Source organism: Manis pentadactyla, chromosome 5, assembly GCF_030020395.1.
Source record: "Manis pentadactyla isolate mManPen7 chromosome 5, mManPen7.hap1, whole genome shotgun sequence".
Taxonomy (NCBI): Eukaryota; Metazoa; Chordata; class Mammalia; order Pholidota; family Manidae; genus Manis; species Manis pentadactyla.
The window spans coordinates 142,199,508-142,220,921 of NC_080023.1; the positions used below are offsets into that span (position 1 = coordinate 142,199,508).

The 21,414-nt window shown below is 37.9% G+C and overlaps 1 protein-coding gene across 2 annotated transcripts in view; it reads left to right on the top strand.

Annotated features, from left to right (window-relative positions):
- The window catches only part of PAK5 (p21 (RAC1) activated kinase 5), a 264,540-nt gene that overhangs the window by 100,151 nt on the left and 142,975 nt on the right, over positions 1-21,414 (top strand). For both annotated transcript variants that reach the window (XM_036880104.2, XM_036880105.2), the window contains exon 2: positions 19,953-20,100. The gene's annotated coding sequence lies outside the window, so the exon portion shown is untranslated. The remainder of the gene's footprint in view (positions 1-19,952; positions 20,101-21,414) is intronic.

Genomic DNA, 21,414 nt, shown 5'->3' on the forward strand with positions numbered 1-21,414 from the left:
CCTAACTTTATCCACTGAGAGAGTCTAAAATCAATGACACCCCACTGGCAAAGAACATACCTAGCACCCAGATTTTGATTTCTAAATGCCATTCTCCATGAAAGGAACCAAGACTTTTTTGAGAAGTAATTGGTTCCGTGGCCAGAGCAGGGAAAACATAAGAACTGTCCAGAATATTCTTGTATTTTTTGAGGTAGCTCTTAAAAAAGAAGAGCAGCCTGACAAAAGGCCCTATGAACCAACCTGGTGGAGTTCCAGATAGCCAATATGGGACAATTTGAGCAACAAAATCAGAATTTTGGATTAAATCTCATGGAATAAAATATTCCAAGTACGTGCAGATATAAATATATAATTGAATATGTAAATAGGGTGGCAGGACAATTCTCCTTTATGGAAGAATTCTGATTAAGTAAATGGAATTAAATGCCAACGGAAGAATAAGAGGATATAGAAAATTACCATTAGGCCAATACCATAGTAATAATTATTGTGGACATAGTCCACTGATGTATGCTAAAATTAGTGGGCTAACATTTGTGGACAACAGGATATTTGCATAGTCTTAAAGTGTCACCCCGATATACTTACTAATTACAAAGGGGGAGAAATAGTAACATTTTAGTACATAGATGATACTACCTTAATCAAATAATCCAAAGTCCTTCTGCTTTTTTCCTTCCAGCCTTATAATCAAAGTTCTATTCCTGAGTTCCATTTTTTCATGCATTTGGTTTGCATCAATTTCACTGAGAATCAGTTTTGCCCTTATCAGGATTTCAATTTATTGAACCACACCACCTGGTTGCAGATGAGTTCCAGAAATAAAATTGGTGTGTGTAGCCATCACAAAGACACACAGGGGTGTCGAAGCTGCTGCTTTTGACTCTGAGATTTCTAAATTGATTGAACTATAGTCATGCTTTGTATATATGTTTCAGTTGACTTTTTAAATTTAAACTTCTGAGAAGTCATACTGGGAAAAGTAGCCAAGGGCCTAGAAATCAAGACCCAAAAACCTAAAGATTGATGAGTTAGAAGGTGTGCCTGTGGATACAAAATTAAGTAGGAATGTGACTACTTAGAATAAAATAATTCATAACAATTTACAAAGTTAAAAATCCAACAATGCAAGAATCACAAAATCAGAAAAGCAATATATTTTTATTAAGATTACCCACCCCATTCCTATAATACCTTGACCCCAATATATTTTGGCTGAAAATGGTTTGATGAATGCTTTAAATACAAAAATTATTGAATAACATCCTTCTATACAGAGAATAGAAACATAACATAGCCTTTCCTTAAGATGTCTGGCTGAAATTTATTTTTTATTTATTAATATTTAGAAAAGCTTATTTTGGCATCTTATCTTGTTATCAGTAAGGGCATCAGTAAACTTTTTTAGGACTATCAAATTTTGGAAAACTTCCACCACATTTCTTGAATATGTGAGCCCTAAGATTTCAGTGCATTTGAAGTTGTACACTGACTAACAATTTACAAAGTTAAAAATCTAACAATGTACTTGTGTACTTAACACCTTTTAATTTGATAAACTGTATCACTGGTTACTTGTCAATATCTTTCTTGCTATGACTAAGATGAGTTTTATGTTATCTTCACATCTTAATTTGTGTCAAATCAGGAACAATTTAAATATTTCCCAGGGTTTGTATGATTCACTCTTCTTTATAAATTGAATTACCAAACCAGAACCGGTTGTTACTTCTTTATAAATTGAATTATCAAACCAGAACTGGTTGTTACTTCTATTCATAGTTATATTCAGGATTTCCCTCCTGAATGGAGGATGTGGTCTGAAAATTATTTTGGTAGAAGAGACTTCTCCCTGTCAGAATAAAATGATTTAATCCTTTTAATTGTTTCAGATTCCATTAATGTTTTCTTAGTTTTTCCTCTATTCTTTAATAAAAAGATATAAAGATGACATAAAAAGATACCCTTCTTATACAGTCAAAGCGGTAAAGTTTAATTTTTCACTTGTTTTAATGACACCTTCAAACAACTTCCCATATTGCAGTTAAATGGTTTATTCAGACTTCATCACCTTTCTAAACAAAATTTTTGTGAATCTTTGAAAATTCATTTTAGCATACAACATTTTGTGCCCATGTAACAAAGCACAAGAAGCTTTGTAAACTTTGCTCCCTGCACAGACATCTGGAGCTGCAGGGCACACTTATATTGCAATATGCCCTCAAGTCCTGCATCTTTGTGCCAGTGGTGATGGGTCAATGAGTACATGGAGGTGCTGGAAAATTCCTGGAAGCCATTGCCATATTGGAATGACTAACAATAACTGAGCTGTAATGCAAATTGACAGCAAAATGCATAAATATAGCCCACTAATTATATACCAAATGCACCCCCTTCTGAAGTTTCCCCTTATAGCCCCAAAATAGCTTTGGCTACCCCAGTTCCACGCAACACATAGAGAAGTGTGATACAGGGAGTTGGAAAGTAAAGAGACAGCTGTCTTAACCAGTTGCTGTTAAAACATCTTACTTTTTGCATATTTTGCAAAAATATGTCCATGTAAACATTTCCCCAGGGTCCTCCCCAGTGGCTTGATGTTCATAATGAGCCTTTGACTTTATTAGCTTCATGATAAATTTATCTCTGTTTTTTCCTGAGCAGGAAAGCTATCAGAAGCCCTGCCAAGGAGGACTTTGATGACAAATTAGTAGCTGAGTATTGGCAATTGAAAGAAATCCTGATATTCCCTGAGGTCTTGCACTGGAGAGAAGTTTCTGAAATGTAACATTAATCCTTCAAACTATCATACTCCACTATCAAAACTTAAATAATTTTTCTTAGACTGTAAATTAAAAAGGGTTATTTTTCATTCAACTAGTCTGGGCCTTTCTTGGAATGGGCCTGTACAAATGAGAGAGCCTGGGTTTTGTGATCCATTCATTGATGATTCTGTTATTAATTTCTCCTTACATTCTCTTAGTAACACACAAGCACCCTAGAATATTAAGAACAGTGGTCTGTCACTCACAGCCTCTAGGATTGGCTGGCACAAGGTAACACTGTGTTCCTCATATCTGGGTGAAGAAGGAAAATCCTTTGTCAGGCATCTATTGCCATGAAAATGCTGTGTAACAACCAGCACACAATTATTTATACATTTATTCAGCTTACATCTCTGCAGGGTTCAGCTGATAGGCTGAGCTTGCTCATGCATCATCAGTCCACTGCCGGTTGACTAGATGGCTCTGCTGATTTGGCTGGGTTTGCACATACTCATCAGGTGGCTGTTGACTTACCTAGGACGCCTCTGGCTGGGGTGACTGGGGCCACACTGTTTCTTCCTTGTGTCTCTCATTCTGTATTAGCTAGCCTGGACATGTTTTCATGATAACAGCAGGTGTGTAAGAAAAAAACAGAACTGCACACGTATTTCAAAATACAGGGAAGCTGCTAATGTCCCATTGGCCAAATAGATTCATATAGCTAAACCTAGAGTCAGAGAGGGAGAGACCTAAAAAGTTACATGGTAAAAAGCATCGATACAGTGAAAGATGGAGAATTGGGCTTTTTTTGCCACCACTCTGTCACAGTGTCCAAAACTGAACTCTTGAGTTTTGTGACCAACATATTTGCTATGGCCTGAATGTTTATGTCCCCAGAAAAAAGCATATGTAGAAATTCTAACCCCTAAAGATGATGATAGTAGGTAGGGCTTTGGGGAGATGATTAGCTCATGAGGGTAAAGCTCTCAGGACTGGAATATATGCCCTTCCTAGCCCCTTCCACCATGTGCAGACACATCTGGAAGAGGACCCTCACCCAGTCATGCTGGCCCCTTCATCTCATACTGGGAGCCTCCAGAGCTGTGAGAAATGCATAAATATTTATGAAATTTCTGTTGTTTATAAGCTACCTAGTCTGTGGCATTTTGTTATAGCAGTCCAGACAGACTAAGGCATCATTTAAATCTGTTCTCCAATGGCCTCCCAGTTCAGTAAGTGGCTCTGTCATCTCAGGCTGAAATATGTTCTCTCATACCATAGCCAACCCATCAATGAGTCCCTGATACTTCCCAAGTGAATCTGGAATGAGACCACTTCCCACTGCTTCAACTACCACCCGCCCTGTGCAAGCTGATATCATCCTTTGCATATGTTACCTAAATAGCCTCAGCTACTATTCCTGCTGTCAATCTTGCCCTCCTGCAGTGTTTTCATCATACCTACAGACACTTTTAAAATAGAAACTAGATCACCTTCTGCTTAGAGCTCTTTAGTGATCTCCCCATCAGATTTACAATAAAATGCACAATCTTTATCATGGTTTGTGGGGCCACCAATGGTCCTGTTATTGGCTACAGCCACACAAGCCTTTCATGTTGTTCCATCAGCGGTCATGACCTCAGGGCACTTGCACGTGCTGTCTCCATAGCCTGGACTACTGTTGACCCCACTGTCCATATTACTCATTTACTTATTTCATTCAAGCTTCTCTTCAAATGCCACTTCTTGGAAGTCTCTTTCTTGATCTCTTTTTCTAGTAACTTCCTGTCACTCATGTCTGACCAACTTTTTTGCTTCATAACATATGTTACTCTGGGGTATTGTACTACATATTTGTTGAATGAAAAAAAGTAAAAGGAAGTGGAATAAAGTACTAGAAGTGTCATACCTAACATGAAGATATTCCCAAAATAGGTCCCATGGAATATGGGGGAACTGACAACATAGGAAAACTTTATCACGGAAAGAGTAATGTCTACCACTTCTGGCCATTTTAAATGTATAGTTTGTTATAAAAGCTAAATATACCATCTTTATAAGTTTCTAGTCATTTTCTGTTTTCTGGAATATATCTCTAAGTGTATATTGGAAGTACATAGGGAAATATGAATACCCCAACCCCTTCCCTATGGTAACCATCAGTCACTTCTCAGTGTCTATGAGTCCTGCTATTCTCTTTGTTCTGTTTTGTTTTTAGATTTCACAAATAAGTGAAATCATATGGTATTTGTCTTTCTATGCCTAGCTTAATTCACTTAGCATAATATCCTCTGGGTCCATCCATGTTGTTTCAAATGACAGGATTTGTTTTTTTTTTTAATGGCAGAATAGTATTCTGTTGTGTATCTGTACCACATCTTCTTATCCATTCATCTATTGATGGCCACTTAAGTTGCTTCCATGTCTTGGCTATTGTAAAAAATACTGCAGTAAACATAGGGGTGCATATATCTTTTTGAATCAGGGATTTTGTTTAATTTGGGTAAATTCGTAGAAGTAAAATTACTGGGTGAATGGTATTGCTATTTTAGTCTTTTGAGGAACCTCCATCCTGCTTTCCACAGTGGCTATACCAATTCACATTCCCACTGACAGTGTAGTAGGGTTCCCATTTCTCCACATCCTTACCAACACTTGTTATTTCTTGTCTTTTGAATAGTGGTTATTTTAACTGGTGTGAGGTTATATCTCATTGTGGTTTTGATTTGCATTTCTCTGATGATTAGTGAAACGGAGCATCTTTTCACATGCCTGTTGGCCCTCTGTATTTCTTTGGAAAAATGTTCAGGTGCTCTGTCCATTTTTTTATTGGGTTATTTATTTATTTATTTGTGTTGAGGTGTATGAATTCTTTATATATTTTGGATGTTAACCTCTCATTGGATAAATTGTTTACAGGTATATTCTCTCATATTGTAGGGTGCCTTTTTGTTCTGCTGATGGTGTCCTTTGCTGTACAGAAGCTTTTTAGTTTGATCTAGTCCCACTTGTTCATTTTTTGTTTCCCTTGCCCAAGTAGATGTGTCCAGGAAAAATTTACCTCTGCTTATGTCCAAGATATTTTTGCCTATGTTTTCTTCTAAAAGCTTTGTGGTTTCATGTCTTACATTGAAGACTTCAATTCATTTTGAGTTTTCTTTTGTGTATGGAATTAGACAGTAATCCAGTTTCATTCTCTTACACGTAGCTGTCCAGTTTTTCCCAGCACCAGTTGTTGAAGAGACTGTCTTTTCCCCTTTGCTCCTTTATCGTTTATTAATTGACCATATATGCAGGGGTTTATTTCTGGGCTCTCTGTTCTGTTCCATTGATCTATGGGTCTGATCTTGTGCCAATACCATACTGTTTTAGTTACTGTAGCTTGTAGTATAGATTGAAATCAGGGGTCATAACCCCTCCAGCTTTGTTATTCTTTCTCAGGATTACTTTAGCTATCTGGCAGCTCTTTTGGTTCCCTATGAATTTTAGGATTATTTGCTCTAGTTCCTTGAAAAAGTAGCATATTTTTGAGGTTCATCCACTTTATAGGATGTATCAGTACTTCATTCCTTTTTATGTCTGAATAATATTCCAGTGTCTGGCTATACCATATTTCATTATCCATTTATCTGTTGATGAGCATTTGGGTTTCCATTTTTTGGGTATTGTGAATAATGTTACTGTAAACATTCCAGTACCAAAATTTTACTACCTGTTTTTAGTTCTTTGGGTTATGTATCTAGGAGTAGAATTGCTGGGTTACCACACTGGCAATATAATGTCTTAAAATGCATCAAATACAGTACCTAGGATTATAAAGGAAAGCACTTATGTTGACAAAGAGTTATCAAAACATTAAATAAAATACATTTGTACTATGTTGATATGTGTTTCTTTAGTTTGAAATATAATAGGGCTTACTGACAGATCTAATAACTACCTTATATTCAAAGAATTGGTGAGTGTAGATGATATTTCAAGGTATCTACAGCAGTTGTAATGTGATATGAGATAGTTTACACTTTCTTGGCCACAAGTACTTTGAATATTCCTGGGATATGTTGCCTGTTAAAGGCTAATGAAAATAATGGTATAACTTCTTTCCCATCCAAGTTCACAGAATCCATAATTCTGTCTACATGAGCCCAAGGACTTAAAGTTAAGACCCCAGTTAAGAAGCCCTGCTGTAGAGAGGGGAGTGGTTGGAAGTATGGACTTCATGGTTGGTCCCTTCTCTGTGTGTCTCTTTCCCCACCATTCTTACCACTGTTCCCCCATTTTCTCATCTGTCTTTGGAAATCTAAGCTCAGCAGGCTCAGCTTGAAAGGGCAGATCCATTGAAGTGGAGATTAGAGAACCCTCATATTCCAGAGACATTATCACCAAGTTTTGAGCTGTTACCTTTTATTGTTTTCTATGTGAGACTAAATTTATTTTCTGGATAATTCAAACACATAGGAATTAAAATGCCTCTTCTAAACCTAATGTCATTTGATGCTTCTGAGTATCTAAGTTTCTTAAATGTTTATCATCTCACTTAATCCTTTGGAAATTGCATGACTATGTGCCATGTGAGCACATGCAGTCATTACCTTGGAAATGAGCCCAATACAGAATGGTTTAGTCAATTAAGTTTGAAAAGCATGTACTTGCCAATGGGGTTAGAACCTGGGGCATGTAGCAAATAAAAACTTTAAGTGCTTTTTCTATTCAACTAGAAAGTCAATATATCCAAACTTGATTGTTCACTGGGTTTTTTAGCACAAAGAATAGTTACTCCTAAAATAAAAGCCAACCATTTAAATTGCTCTTCCAGATGAAGAGAGCCTCAAAATGAGATTATTACCAAGAGTTCACAGTCCTGAAAAGCTCAATCCTTCCCTTGTCTCAGGGGACATGTCTCATAAATAGAAGCCAAACATTCAAACAGGGTATTTTCCTGTAGGAAAAGATGAGATTGGATTTTAAAAATCAAGTTTCATTTTTGCTTGGAAAGAAAAACAAAATAGTGCTGCATCCATATTTGAGGAAATCCAGGCGGCACATAATTCTGTAGGCTCCCAAGAAGTTTCCCTAGAGACGATTCGGTGCAGTCGACAAGTGTGTGCATAAATAACCATTGCAAAAATGCCGTCCCTCACATCAGTTATCTTGCTTTGAATGAAAGAAAATGTGTTTTTGAATGGGTCAGGTTTTCTTATATTCCAAAGTTATGTGTTCAAATTTTTAGAGTCTCTATAATGTTGATTTCTCCTGTGGAGGCAGAACACACCTTATTCCTACAATGAAGAAAGGAGGGTATGCTGAGCTCTGGCTATAAATATTTTATTATATAGAGAGACAAAGATCACAGAGGGGCAGATGAGTAGCAGGAAACAAATGTGATGTTGTTTTCAAGTCCTCAGAGGTGGTTTATATTATGCTGTCTCTGCCAGCTTGTTTTCTGCTTGGCTTTTATACTATCAAACCTGGTAATGAAACTGTTTTGTGTATCTAGAGTTCTCCTATTAGATGACGAGTATAGCATCTAGCTAAAAGGATAGAATTATTCATGTCACAAAGTATACACAAAGAAAAAGCTATTGTAATATGGCACAGTGGTGAAGATATATTTTCAAGAACGATGATCCATTTTGATTTCCTCTGGAAAGGTTCTATCCCAGTGGGAAAAATAAAAGGCTAAAAAATAAATTGTGTGTTAGGTTTTCTCCATACAACCCATTTATTTTTCTCTGCTTACCCCAGTGCTTGAGGGTTATTGGAAAACTTGACCTGATGGGATTTAGCATTTTTCATGATTTTATAACCCATTGGAGTTCATTTGGTCAGAACTCAGTATTAATGAGGCCAAGGTCATAGCCTGTTCTTTTTGAAAGAGAGAGAGAAAAAAGTCCTGTTTTTCTACCATAATAACACTGACCACATATCAAAATCTACCATTTACATATTTGCATCTCTGAGTACAAGTGGGTGAAAAGGTGAATAATGCAACAGACATTCTAAGATTGTAGGGTTGATGACACCATTTCATCCTGTCTCTAAACCACTTTAAACTGTATCTGCAGAAATGCTCTCAGCCTTGAATGAGAGGAGACAAAAAAAAGTGTTCAGGGACTAGAACTGTTTGCATTAATATGGTTGATGCTAAATATTTGTTCTGTTTCATGTTAAATAGCATCTTAGAGTTTTTTAGTAATTCGCCAATGAGCCCAATCGTAAATCTCTATCTCAGAGTCAGATGCCATTTGTAATGTAGTTTTTTGGGATTTTGTTTGACCTAATGGTCAAGAGCTCAATATTGAGGGCGGATATACCAGACTATGCATGAAAATGAAATGCACAAAATGACATAGGCTTATGTGTTAAAAACTTAGTTATGCTTGTTTGATGGGTATATCTTGATTTTTATAACAAACACACACATCACAGCCATAGAGATGCTGATTGTGCTGCTAAGTCAAAATGTAGGGAAACTATAACTTAGTTTTTTGCAGTTCACAGGTGACAGGTCTCTGTTTTTTGGTTTTAAGAGCTAAATCCAATTATCTAAAATGCTGCGTGGATTGGTGTACTTAATAAAAACAAGAACTAACATTCTTTACTATTCACTATTGGCTAGGTACTTTATATTGGCCATTTTCACTTCATCCTAAGGGCCACTCTATGCCAGAGAAAATGGTGTCCATCTCCATTTTTTCAAATGAATTAATAAACTTGAGGAATAATGAATTGGCCTAAATTGTGCAGCTGTCTGTCTATAATGAATTGGCTCAAATTATCAATTCCAAAGCCAAGCCCTTCCTTTTAAAGGTTGGAAATGCAAATATTACATTTAACTGGCATCAGTACCTCATTTTAAGATGTACATTATCAACACATTCAGAATGATACAGCTCTTATCTGAGCACTGTCTACTGAACATTTGAATCTTCTTTTCTAGGTCAGTAGTGACAATATGACTTTATCAAAGATATCTAGATAAAGGTTTCTTAGTACATGTTTAAAGAGAAAAATATTTGAGAGTTTAAGTGATGATTTAGGCATATTTTAAAGTAATTTAATGGCAACTGATTTTTTTATTACTTATTTGCAGTAAAAATAGAAAATTTAAAGTAATGATTCTTACAAAGTAAGCTCAAAACATTGGTTAATTATATAGAAATTGTAATATAATGGTACTAATAAAATATAAGATGCATTTAATTTATTTTATTTTTCTGGATCAGTGTATTACTTCTGTAAAATATTTAGAATTTATGTGGTAGACCCATATGATTATATAAATCCTGAAATCTCACTTCCTAACAAGGTGACTTACCTTCTGGCACTCTGAAATATATGAAGAGACTATGCCAAGACTTTAAAGTGAATTTGTCTACTTATATTTTAGCTGATTTTTTAACTAAAAAGCATGTAAGAACTGAGTTTTCAGAGCCATTCTTCTAGTATATCTTGTTATTTTATATTATTTTTAACAAGTCTTACTGATCTTAGCCATAATTGTTTAAAACATAGGTTTTTAAGAATGGTAATAAAAACCTATGTTTTTTAACATGCTTTTAAGATGATTTTCCCAACAAATTACATTCATGAACTACAAATATATCAAGGTTAAACTTAACCAGGTTAAAATATTGAGAAGTAAATTTAACTGGAAAATCTTTGCAACAGCTTTAAAACAGAACTCTGTATTCTTAAGGAAGTCTTGAGCATTTTTCAAATGCATTAGGAAGTAGAAATGTGATACCTCCATTTTTTTTTTTTTAAATAATTATTTTTTATTGAAGGGTAGTTGACACACAGTATTACATTACATGAGTTTCAAGTGTACAACACAGTGGTAGAACATTTATATACATAATTCTAGGTTCCAGCTATCACCCTACCAGGCTGTTAAAATATCTTGACTATATTCCTTATGCTATACATTACATCCCGGTTACTAATTTATTTTACCATTGGAAGTCTGTCCTTTTTTTTTTTTTTTTTGTGAGGGCATCTCTCATATTTATTGATCAAATGGTTGTTAACGACAATAAAATTCTGTATAGGGGAGTCAATGCTCAATGCACAATCATTAATCCACCCCAAGCCTAATTTTTGTCAGTCTCCAATCTTCTGAGGCATAACAAACAAGTTTTTACATGTAGAACAAATTCTTACATAATGAATAAGTTACATAGTGAACAGTACAAGGGCAGTCATCACAGAAACTTTCGGTTTTGCTCATGCATTATGAACTCTAAACAGTCAGTTCAAATATGAATACTCATTTGGTTTTTATACTTGATTTATATGTGGATACCACTTTTCTCTCTTTATTATTATTATTTTTAATAAAATGCTGAAGTGGTAGGTAGATACAAGATAAAGGTAGAAAACATAGTTTAGTGTTGTAAGAGAGCAAATGTAGATGATCAGGTGTGTGCCTGTAGACTATGTGTTAATCCAAGCTAGACCAGGGCAATAAAACATCCACGTATGCAGAACATTTCTCTCACAACGGGGGGGTGAGGTTCTAAGCCTCACCTCTGTTGATCCCCAATTTCTCACCTGATGGCCCCCCTGCGACTGTGCCTGTCTTAGGTTGTTCCTCCCTTGAGGAATCTTACCCGTCTCTGGCTAACCAGTCATCTTCCGGGGCCATACAGGGAAATGTGAAGTTGGTAAGTGAGAGAGAAGCCTTATTGTTTGAAAAAGTTAGCTTTTTACTTCTTTGCATATTTATGCCCTGTGGCTTCTATGCCCAGCATTTGTCTTGAGGTATCTTTACCACTTGGAAGAATTATGATACTCGGTAAATTTGATATGAGGCACGAATTCTATTTAAGGGTTGTAATTAGGAAGGAAGAAGAAAAGCTATAGAAGTAGCAGGCGGAAGAAAACATGGGAAGATTGATTATTTCTTTGATATATCTTCTTGTAGAGTAACTTCAGCATGTACAGGTTTTAAGCTACTACTTAAATTGCACACACACATTAACATAATAGGAGTATAGTTACATAACCAAAGCATATCTGTAATTACCAGCCATCTGCAGTGAAACCAAGAAAACCAGTTAGGCACCTTAGGCATTTGTGAATGATTTGTGAAATCTATGATATGGTGGATATTGTCCAACTGAACTTGAACAGTCTGAGAGAAATCAGACAAATTAAAACAACCCATTCCTGGGGATTGTTCACATGCCATATGTTCTTTTAACAGTAAATAGTTTGTAGTTGTAAGACTTTGGAGCGCTACAATTTGCACTTCTCCAAATTCTTGGTTGAGTTCCAACAGTATAGATCCAGTCCAATTTTGTTGTTTTACTGTATGCATAGGCCAGCTTAGATATCTCCTTCCTCATTCCCATGGCAAGTCCAGGAACTGGTGGGATGAGTGCATCTACAGCTGTAGCAGTGCGTAGATCTTTGTTGGGGTTTTTGATGATCATCTTCTGGCATGAGTCTTCCAGAGAGTGCAGATGTTGGAAGTTCTTTTTCATATCATATCTTAGTTCATTTTCGGGGTAGCCCAATTAGGCTTTGATCCTCTGTATAAACACAAACAGACCCTTTGCCTACACTTTTATATGCCCTTTATACCCTTGTGTAGAACTCGTTGGAGGTTACCACACAGAAACTGCCCTTTTTTTTTTTTTTCTATCACTAATCTACACTTACATGACGAATATTATGTTTACTAGGCTCTCCCCTATAAACCCCTTTACAGTCACTGTCCATCAGCATATCAAAATGTTGTAGAATCACTACTTGCCTTCTCTGTGTTGTACAGCCCTCCCTTTTCTCCTACACCCCCATGCATGTTAATCTTAATACCCCCCTACTTCTCCCCCCCTTATCCCTCCCTACCCACCCATCCTCCCCAGTCCCTTTCCCTTTGGTACCTGTTAGTCCATTCTTGAGTTCTGTGATTCTGCTGCTGTTTTGTTCCTTCAGTTTTTCCTTTGTTCTTATATTCCACAGATAAGTGAAATCATTTCGTATTTCTCTTTCTCCGCTTGGCTTGTTTCACTGAGCATAATACCCTCCAGCTCCATCCATGTTGCTGCAAATGATTGGATTTGCCCTTTTCTTATAGCTGAGTAGTATTCCATTGTGTATATGTACCACATCTTCTTTATCCATTCATCTATTGATGGACATTTAGGTTGCTTCCAATTCGTGGCTATTGTAAATAGTGCTGCAATAAACATAGGGGTGCATCTGTCTTTCTCAAACTTGATTGCTGCGTTCTTAGGGTAAATTCCTAGGAGTGGAATTCCTGGGTCAAATGGTAAGTCTGTTTTGAGCATTTTGATGTACCTCCATACTGCTTTCCACAATGGTTGAACTAACTTACATTCCCACCAGCAGTGTAGGAGGGTTCCCCTTTCTCCACAGCCTCGCCAACATTTGTTGTTGTCTGTCTTTTGGATGGCAGCCATCCTTACTGGTGTGAGGTGATACCTCATTGTAGTTTTAATTTGCATTTCTCTGATAATTAGCGATGTGGAGCATCTTTTCATGTGTCTGTTGGCCGTCTGTATTTCTTTTTTGGAGAACTGTCTGTTCAGTTCCTCTGCCCATTTTTTAATTGGGTTATTTGTTTTTTGTTTGTTGAGGCGTGAGAGCTCCTTATATATTCTGGACGTCAAGCCTTTATCGGATGTGTCATTTTCAAATATATTCTCCCATACTGTAGGGATCCTTCTTGTTCTATTGATGGTGTCTTTTGCTGTACAGAAGCTTTTCAGCTTAATATAGTCCCACTTACTCATTTTTGCTGTTGTTTTCCTTGCCCGGGGAGATATGTTCAAGAAGAGGTCACTCATGTTTATGTCTAAGAGGTTTTTGCCTATGTTTTCTTCCAAGAGTTTAATGGTTTCATGGCTTACATTCAGGTCTTTGATCCATTTTGAGTTTACTTTTGTATATGGGGTTAGACAATGGTCCAGTTTCATTCTCCTACATGTAGCTGTCCAGGTTTGCCAGCACCACCTGTTGAAGAGACTGTCATTTTGCCATTGTATGTCCATAGCTCCTTTATCAAATATTAATTGACCATATATGTCTGGGTTAATGTCTGGATTCTCTAGTCTGTTCCATTGGTCTGTGGCTCTGCTCTTGTGCCAGTACCAAATTGTCTTGATTACTATGGCTTTATAGTAGAGCTTGAAGTTGGGGAGTGAGATCCCCCCTACTTTATTCTTCTTTCTCAGGATTGCTTTGGCTATTCGGGGTCTTTGGTGTTTCCATATGAATTTTTGAATTATTTGTTCCAGTTCATTGAAGAATGTTGCTGGTAGTTTCATAGGGATTGCATCAAATCTGTATATTGCTTTGGGCAAGATGGCCATTTTAATGATATTAATTCTTCCTAGCCACGAGCATGGGATGAGTTTCCATCTGTTAGTGTCCCCTTTAATTTCTCTTAAGAGTGACTTGTAGTTTTCAGAGTATAAGTCTTTCACTTCTTTGGTTAGGTTTATTCCTAGGTATTTTATTTTTTTTGATGCAATTGTGAATGGAGTTGTTTTCCTGATTTCTCTTTCTGTTGGTTCATTGTTAGTATATAGGAAAGCCACAGATTTCTGTGTGTTGATTTTGTATCCTGCAACTTTGCTGTATTCCGATATCAGTTCTAGTAGTTTTGGGGTGGAGTCTTTAGGGTTTTTTATGTACAGTATCATGTCATCTGCAAATAGTGACAGTTTAACTTCTTTTTTACCAATCTGGATTCCTTGTATTTCTTTATTTTGTCTGATTGCCGTGGCTAGGACCTCCAGTACTATGTTAAATAACAGTGGAGAGAGTGGGCATCCCTGTCTAGTTCCCGATCTCAGAGGAAATGCTTTCAGCTTCTCGCTGTTCAATATAATGTTGGCTGTGGGTTTATCATAGATGGCCTTTATTATGTTGAGGTACTTGCCCTCTATTGCCATTTTGCTGAGAGTTTTTAACATGAATGGATGTTGAACTTTGTCAAATGCTTTTTCAGCATCTATGGAGATGATCATGTGGTTTTTGTCTTTCTTTTTGTTGATGTGGTGGATGATGTTGATGGACTTTCGAATGTTGTACCATCCTTGCATCCCTGGGATGAATCCCACTTGGTCATGGTGTATGATCCTTTTGATGTATTTTTGAATTCGGTTTGCTAATATTTTGTTGAGTGTTTTTGCGTCTACGTTCATCAGGGATATTGGTCTGTAGTTTTCTTTTTTGGTGGGGTCTTTGCCTGGTTTTGGTATTAGGGTGATGTTAGCTTCATAGAATGAGTTTGGGAGTATCCCCTCCTCCTCTATTTTTTGGAAAACTTTAAGGAGAATGGGTATTATGTCTTCCCTGTATGTCTGATAAAATTCCGAGGTAAATCCATCTGGCCCGGGGGTTTTGTTCTTTGGTAGTTTTTTGATTACCTCTTCAATTTCGTTGCTGGTAATTGGTCTGTTTAGATTTTCTGTTTCTTCCTGGGTCAATCTTGGAAGGTTATATTTTTCTAGGAAGTTGTCCATTTCTCCTAGGTTTCCCAGCTTGTTAGCATATAGGTTTTCATAGTATTCTCCAATAATTCTTTGCATTTCCGTGGGGTCCGTCGTGATTTTTCCTTTCTCGTTTCTGATACTGTTGATTTGTGTTGACTCTCTTTTCTTCTTAATAAGTCTGGCTAGAGGCTTATCTATTTTGTTTATTTTCTCGAAGAACCAGCTCTTGGTTTCATTGATTTTTGCTATTGTTTTATTCTTCTCAATTTTATTTATTTCTTCTCTGATCTTTATTATGTCCCTCCTTCTGCTGACCTTAGGCCTCATCTGTTCTTCTTTTTCCAATTTCGATAATTGTGACATTAGACCATTCATTTGGGATTGCTCTTCCTTTTTTAAATATGCTTGGATTGCTATATACTTTCCTCTTAAGACTGCTTTTGCTGTGTCCCACAGAGGTTGGGGCTTAGTGTTGTTGTTGTCATTTGTTTCCATATATTGCTGGATCTCCATTTTGATTTGGTCATTGATCCATTGATTATTTAGGAGGGTGTTGTTAAGCCTCCATGTGTTTGTGAGCCTCTTTGCTTTCTTTGTACAGTTTATTTCTAGTTTTATGCCTTTGTGGTCTGAAAAGTTGGTTGGTAGGATTTCAATTTTTTGGAATTTTCTGAGGCTCTTTTTGTGGCCTAGTATGTGGTCTATTCTGGAGAATGTTCCATGTGCACTTGAGAAGAATGTATATCCCGCTGCTTTTGGATGTAGAGTTCTATAGATGTCTATTAGGTCCATCTGCTCTACTGTGTTGTTCAGTGCTTCCGTGTCCTTACTTATTTTCTGCCCAGTGGATCTATCCTTTGGGGTGAGTGGTGTGTTCAAGTCTCCTAGAATGAATGCATTGCAGTCTATATCCCCCTTTAGTTCTGTTAGTATTTGTTTTACATATGCTGGTGCTCCTGTGTTGGGTGCATATATATTTCGAATGGTTATATCCTCTTGTTTGACTGAGCCCTTTATCATTATGTAGTGTCCTTCTTTATCTCTTGTTACTTTCTTTGTTTTGAAGTCTATTTTGTCTGATATTAGCACTGCAACCCCTGCTTTCTTCTCACTGTTGTTTGCTTGAAATATGTTTTTCCATCCCTTGACTTTTAGTCTGTACATGTCTTTGGGTTTGAGGTGAGTTTCTTGTAAGCAGCATATAGATGGGTCTTGCTTTTTTATCCATTCTGTTACTCTGTGTCTTTTGATTGGTGCATTCAACCCATTAACATTTAGGGTGACTATTGAAAGATATGTACTTATTGCCATTGCAGGCTTTAAATTCGTGGTTACCAAAGGTTCAAGGTTAGCCTCTTTAGTATCTTACTGCCTAACTTAGCTCGCTTATTGAGCTGTTATATACACTATCTGGAGATTCTTTTCTTCTCTCCCTTCTTGTTCCTCCTCCTCGATTCTTCATATGTTGGGTGTTTTGTGCTGTGCTCCTTCTAGGAGTGCTCCCATCTAGAGCAGTCCCTGTAAGATGTTCTTTAGAGGTGGTTTGTGGAAAGCAAATTCCCTCAGCTTTTGTTTGTCTGGGAATTGTTTAATCCCACCGTCATATTTGAATGATAGTCGTGCTGGATACAGTATCCTTGGTTCAAGGCCCTTCTGTTTCATTGTATTAAATATATCATGCCATTCTCTTCTGGCCTGTAGGGTTTCTGTTGAGAAATCTGACGTTAGCCTGATGGGTTTCCCTTTATAGGTGACCTTTTTCTCTCTAGCTGCCTTTAACACTCTTTCCTTGTCCTTGATCTTTGCCATTTTAATTATTATGTGTCTTGGTGTTGCCCTTCTTGGATCCTTTCTGTTGGGGGTTCTGTGTATTTCCGTGGTCTGTTCGATTACTTCTTCCCCCAGTGTGGGGAAGTTTTCAGCAATTATTTCTTCTAAGATACTTTCCATCTCTTTTCCTCTCTCTTCTTCTTCTGGGACCCCTATAATATGGATATTGTTCCTTTTAGATTGGTCACACAGTTCTCTTAATATTGTTTCATTCCTGGAGATCCTTTTGTCTCTCTCTATGTCAGCTTCTATGCGTTCCTGTTCTCTGATTTCAATTCCATCAATGGCCTCTTGCATTCTATCCATTCTGCTTATAAACCCTTCCAGAGTTTGTTTCATTTCTGCGATCTCCTTTCTGGCATCTGTGATCTCTTTCCGGACTTCATCCCATTTTTCTTGCGTATTTCTCTGCATCTCTGTCAGCATGTTTATGATTCTTATTTTGAATTCTTTGTCAGGAAGACTGGTTAGGTCTGTCTCCTTCTCTGGTGTTGTCTCTGTGATCTTTGTCTGCCTGTAGCTTTGCCTTTTCATGGTGTTAGGAATAGTCTGCAGAACTGGGACGAGTGACGGCTGGAAGGACTTCCTTTCTTGTTGGTTTGTGGCCCTCCTCTCCTGGGAGAACAGCGGCCTCTAGTGGCTTGTGCTGCACAGCTGCGCGCAGACAGGGTTTCTGCTTCCTGCCCTGCTGCTATGGAGTTAATCTCCGCTGTTGCTGTGGGCGTGGCCTGGCTCAGGCAGCTACTCCAAAATGGTGGAGTCGCGTTGGAGCAGGAGCTGCTGGGAGGCTATTTATCTCCGTAAGGGGCCTCCCTGCTCCCTGCAGCCCAGGGGTTAGAGTGCCCAGAGATCCCGGATTCCCTACCTCTGGATTAAGTGACCCGCCCTACCCCTTTAAGACTTCCAAAAAGCACCCGCCAAAACAAAACAACGACCACAAAAAAAAAACAAGAAAAAAAATTTTTTTAATTAAAAAAAAAAAATTTTTTTTAATTAAAAAAAAAAAGTGGTCGTTCGTTTTTCTTTATTCTCCGGTGCCAGCCTCAGGCCTCTGCTCACCGGTCTTTCTGCCCTGTTTCCCTAGTATTGGGGTCCCTGTCCCTTTAAGACTTCCAAAAAGCGCTCGCCAAAACAAAACAGCAAAAAAGCAAAACAAAAAAAAAAATGGTCGCGCGCTTTTCTTATGTCCTCTGTCGCCCAGCCTCCAGTGCCTGCTCACTGTTCTTGCTGCCCTGTTTTCCTAGTATCGAGCGCCCTGCACTCTGGCCCGGATGGCTGGGGCTGGGTGTTCGGCAGTCCTGGGCTCCGTCTCCCTCCCGCTCTGCCTGCTCTTCTCCCGCTGGGAGCTGGGGGGAGGGGCGCTCGGCTCCCGCGGGGCCGGGGCTTGTATCTTACCCCCTTCGCGAGGCGCTGGGTTCTCTCAGGTGTGGATGTGGTCTGGATATTGTCCTGTGTCCTCTGGTTTTTATTCTAGGAAGGGTTGTCTTTGTTATATTTTCATAGATATATGTTGTTTTGGGAGGAGATTTCCGCTGCTCTACTCACGCCGCCATCTTCCGCCCCTCTCTGATACCTCCATTTTTATGTCCCAAAGTACTGGCATTTTGACAGAAAATACAAGTCAGCTAAGTGTGTACGTTGTGTACCTACAGTTAACTGATGCATGTAATGAAGTAAAAGCAGGTATTTATTATCCCAGGAGAAAAATGGAGCTGGCTTCTGGGAGCAGTTTGGGTTCTCCTGGAATGGAAGGTAGACTATCAACCTATAATTACTTTCAGGGAAGTTTTTTTTGGACTTGTCTGAAGATTGATGAGCCGTGATTCATATCAGGAAGAAAAAAAGGACTAGGATTTGGAATTTGTCTTTTTAATACGATAGGAGATAATAACTATATTCAGGTCCTGAATCTTTCATGAAGCATATGAAATCTGTATTTAGTCCCTTTCTGTCCTAATCAATAGTATTTATTATTTACTTATTTAAATGGCAGTGCTGTTCTGAATGAAAAGCAAGGTTAGAAACTTAGAGATCTACATATAACTTTGATTCAGCTAATTTACATACAGTCGATCCTCATTATTCATGGATTTTTGTATTTGCAGATCCACCTTATGGTTTTTCTATTTCTTCACTTTTTTGTTGTTGTTGTTTTGTTATTTGAAATGGCCCCCAACATAGTGCTGAAGTGCTGTCTAGTATTCCTAAGTGCAAGAAGGCTGTGATGTGCCTTATGAAAAAGATACATGTCTTAGGTGAGCTTCATTCAGGCATGAGTTTAGTGCTATTGGCTGAGTTGAATGTTAATGAATCAATATTATATATTAAATAAGGTATCTTTAAAGAAAGACACATAAAATACAAGGTTAAAAATCGGTTGATTAATGAGAATATTGAGACCAGAGACTAGCAGAAACCTAGTCCCCTAGGAGCAATGTTTCAGCATTCATTAATTTGGTGTTTGTAGCAACTTTGTAGAACATAACTACTGAAAATAATGAGAATCAACTTTATTAAACATGTATAATTATTAATTAGTGGTTAGTGGGCTCAGCCCCAGAAATTCAGGGACCAGAGGCAACAGCTTCTACCCCCATAGGGCTTACCGTCTATTGGAGAAATGGACTTCAATAGATGGTCAGTGGAATGATTAGAGAAGGTGCTGTGACAGATGCAGGCAAGGTTCTAAGGGGACCCGAACACTGCCTGGAGACCCTGATCATCATATACAGATCAGTAGCTGCACTCCTGAGAAAGTGATTGGAACAGTAAAGAAAAGATGTGTAGCATGTAGGAGAATATGAAGTAAATGAGGTTCTATATTTATTTTTAAACAGAGCGTCATGTTGGCAGGCTTCTGATTCACATTGGTGCCATGTTGTTACAGAAATACACTGTGACGAAATGCTTCCACCTCTTGCCAAAATGAACACTGAAGAAAAATGAAGAACACTAAAGAACTCCAACGAAAAGTTGCAGGACAGAAATAGCCACACTCCTCTGGAGTCTGATTCATCCACAGCCATCATAAAAAGGTAGGGAAATAAATTATGTTATGGTCTTGCCCTTTAAAATTTTACATATATATCAATGGAATATTATTCGGCCATAAAAAAGGAAATATTGCCATTGCAACTATGTGGATGGACCTCAAGTACATTACATGAAGTGAAATAAGTCAGATGGAGAAGGACAATTGCTGTAGGATCTCATTTACATACGGAATCTTAAAAAAAGAAAAAAAAACAGCTCATAGATGCAGAAGACACATTGTTGGTTGTCAGAGGCAGTATGTGGGGAGTGGGCAAAAGAATTAAAGATGGTCAAAAGGTACAAACTTTCAGTTACAAAATAAATAAGTGCTGGGGGTGTAATGTACAGCCTGGTGACTATAGCTAATAATACTGTATTGTGTCCTCAATAGTTGCTGAGTGAGTAGATCTTAAAAGTTCTCAACACAAGAAAAAAGAACTTGTAGCTGTGTGGTGATAGATTCTAACTAGACTTACTGTGGTGATGATTTCACAATATATGCAAATATCAAATCTTGTATACCTGAAACAAATCCAATGTTACATGTCAGTTATAGCTCAATAAAACAAAAATTGGCAAAGGAAAAAGCAGACAAGCACATTTATTCAACAAATATGTGACTTCTACATGTCTACAAACTGTTTAGGCTCTAGAGATATAATAGTAACAAAGTAGGCAAGGACATGGCCTTGACACTGTAGTGGGAGGAGATAAGCAAATGAATGCAGAGGAAACTGGCAGCCATGGCTATGGGGATGGAAAGCACGCTAATGAGATGAAGGGTGAGAGGCAACTGCAGTTCAGGTGTCAGGGCAGACCTTCCAGGGAATTTTGAGCTGAGAGTTGGATGATGGAGAAGTGCCAGAGGAGCAGAAGTTTAAAGGTAAAACCTTGCATGTGCTGTGAGGATCCAGACAGATGTTCAAGGCTCAAAAAGCAGGCATATATTTCTTTTGGTGGGGATTTTGAGAAGGATCATGTAGGAGGTGAAGTTGGAGAGCCTTTAGACTTGGAAAGGGGTCTTGCTTTCACTTCAGTAAAGACAGAAGCCTTTGGAGAGTCATTAGCAGAGGAATGAGTTTATATACTTAAAAAGCCATTGTGCTTTATTTAGCTGAAGAGGGTAGGGACTCAATAATAGGGGGAAACTGGCTGCTGTCACCCAATCAAGAGATGGCGATGAGTTGGCTTAAGGGCATGGCACTGAAGAAAGATGCATTTGCAGTACATTTTGGGTCTGCTCTAGATGACTGCCAGTGGTCTTTATGAATCCCCAAACACAATTCTAATTTCCGAAAGAAGGGTATGCTGCTTGT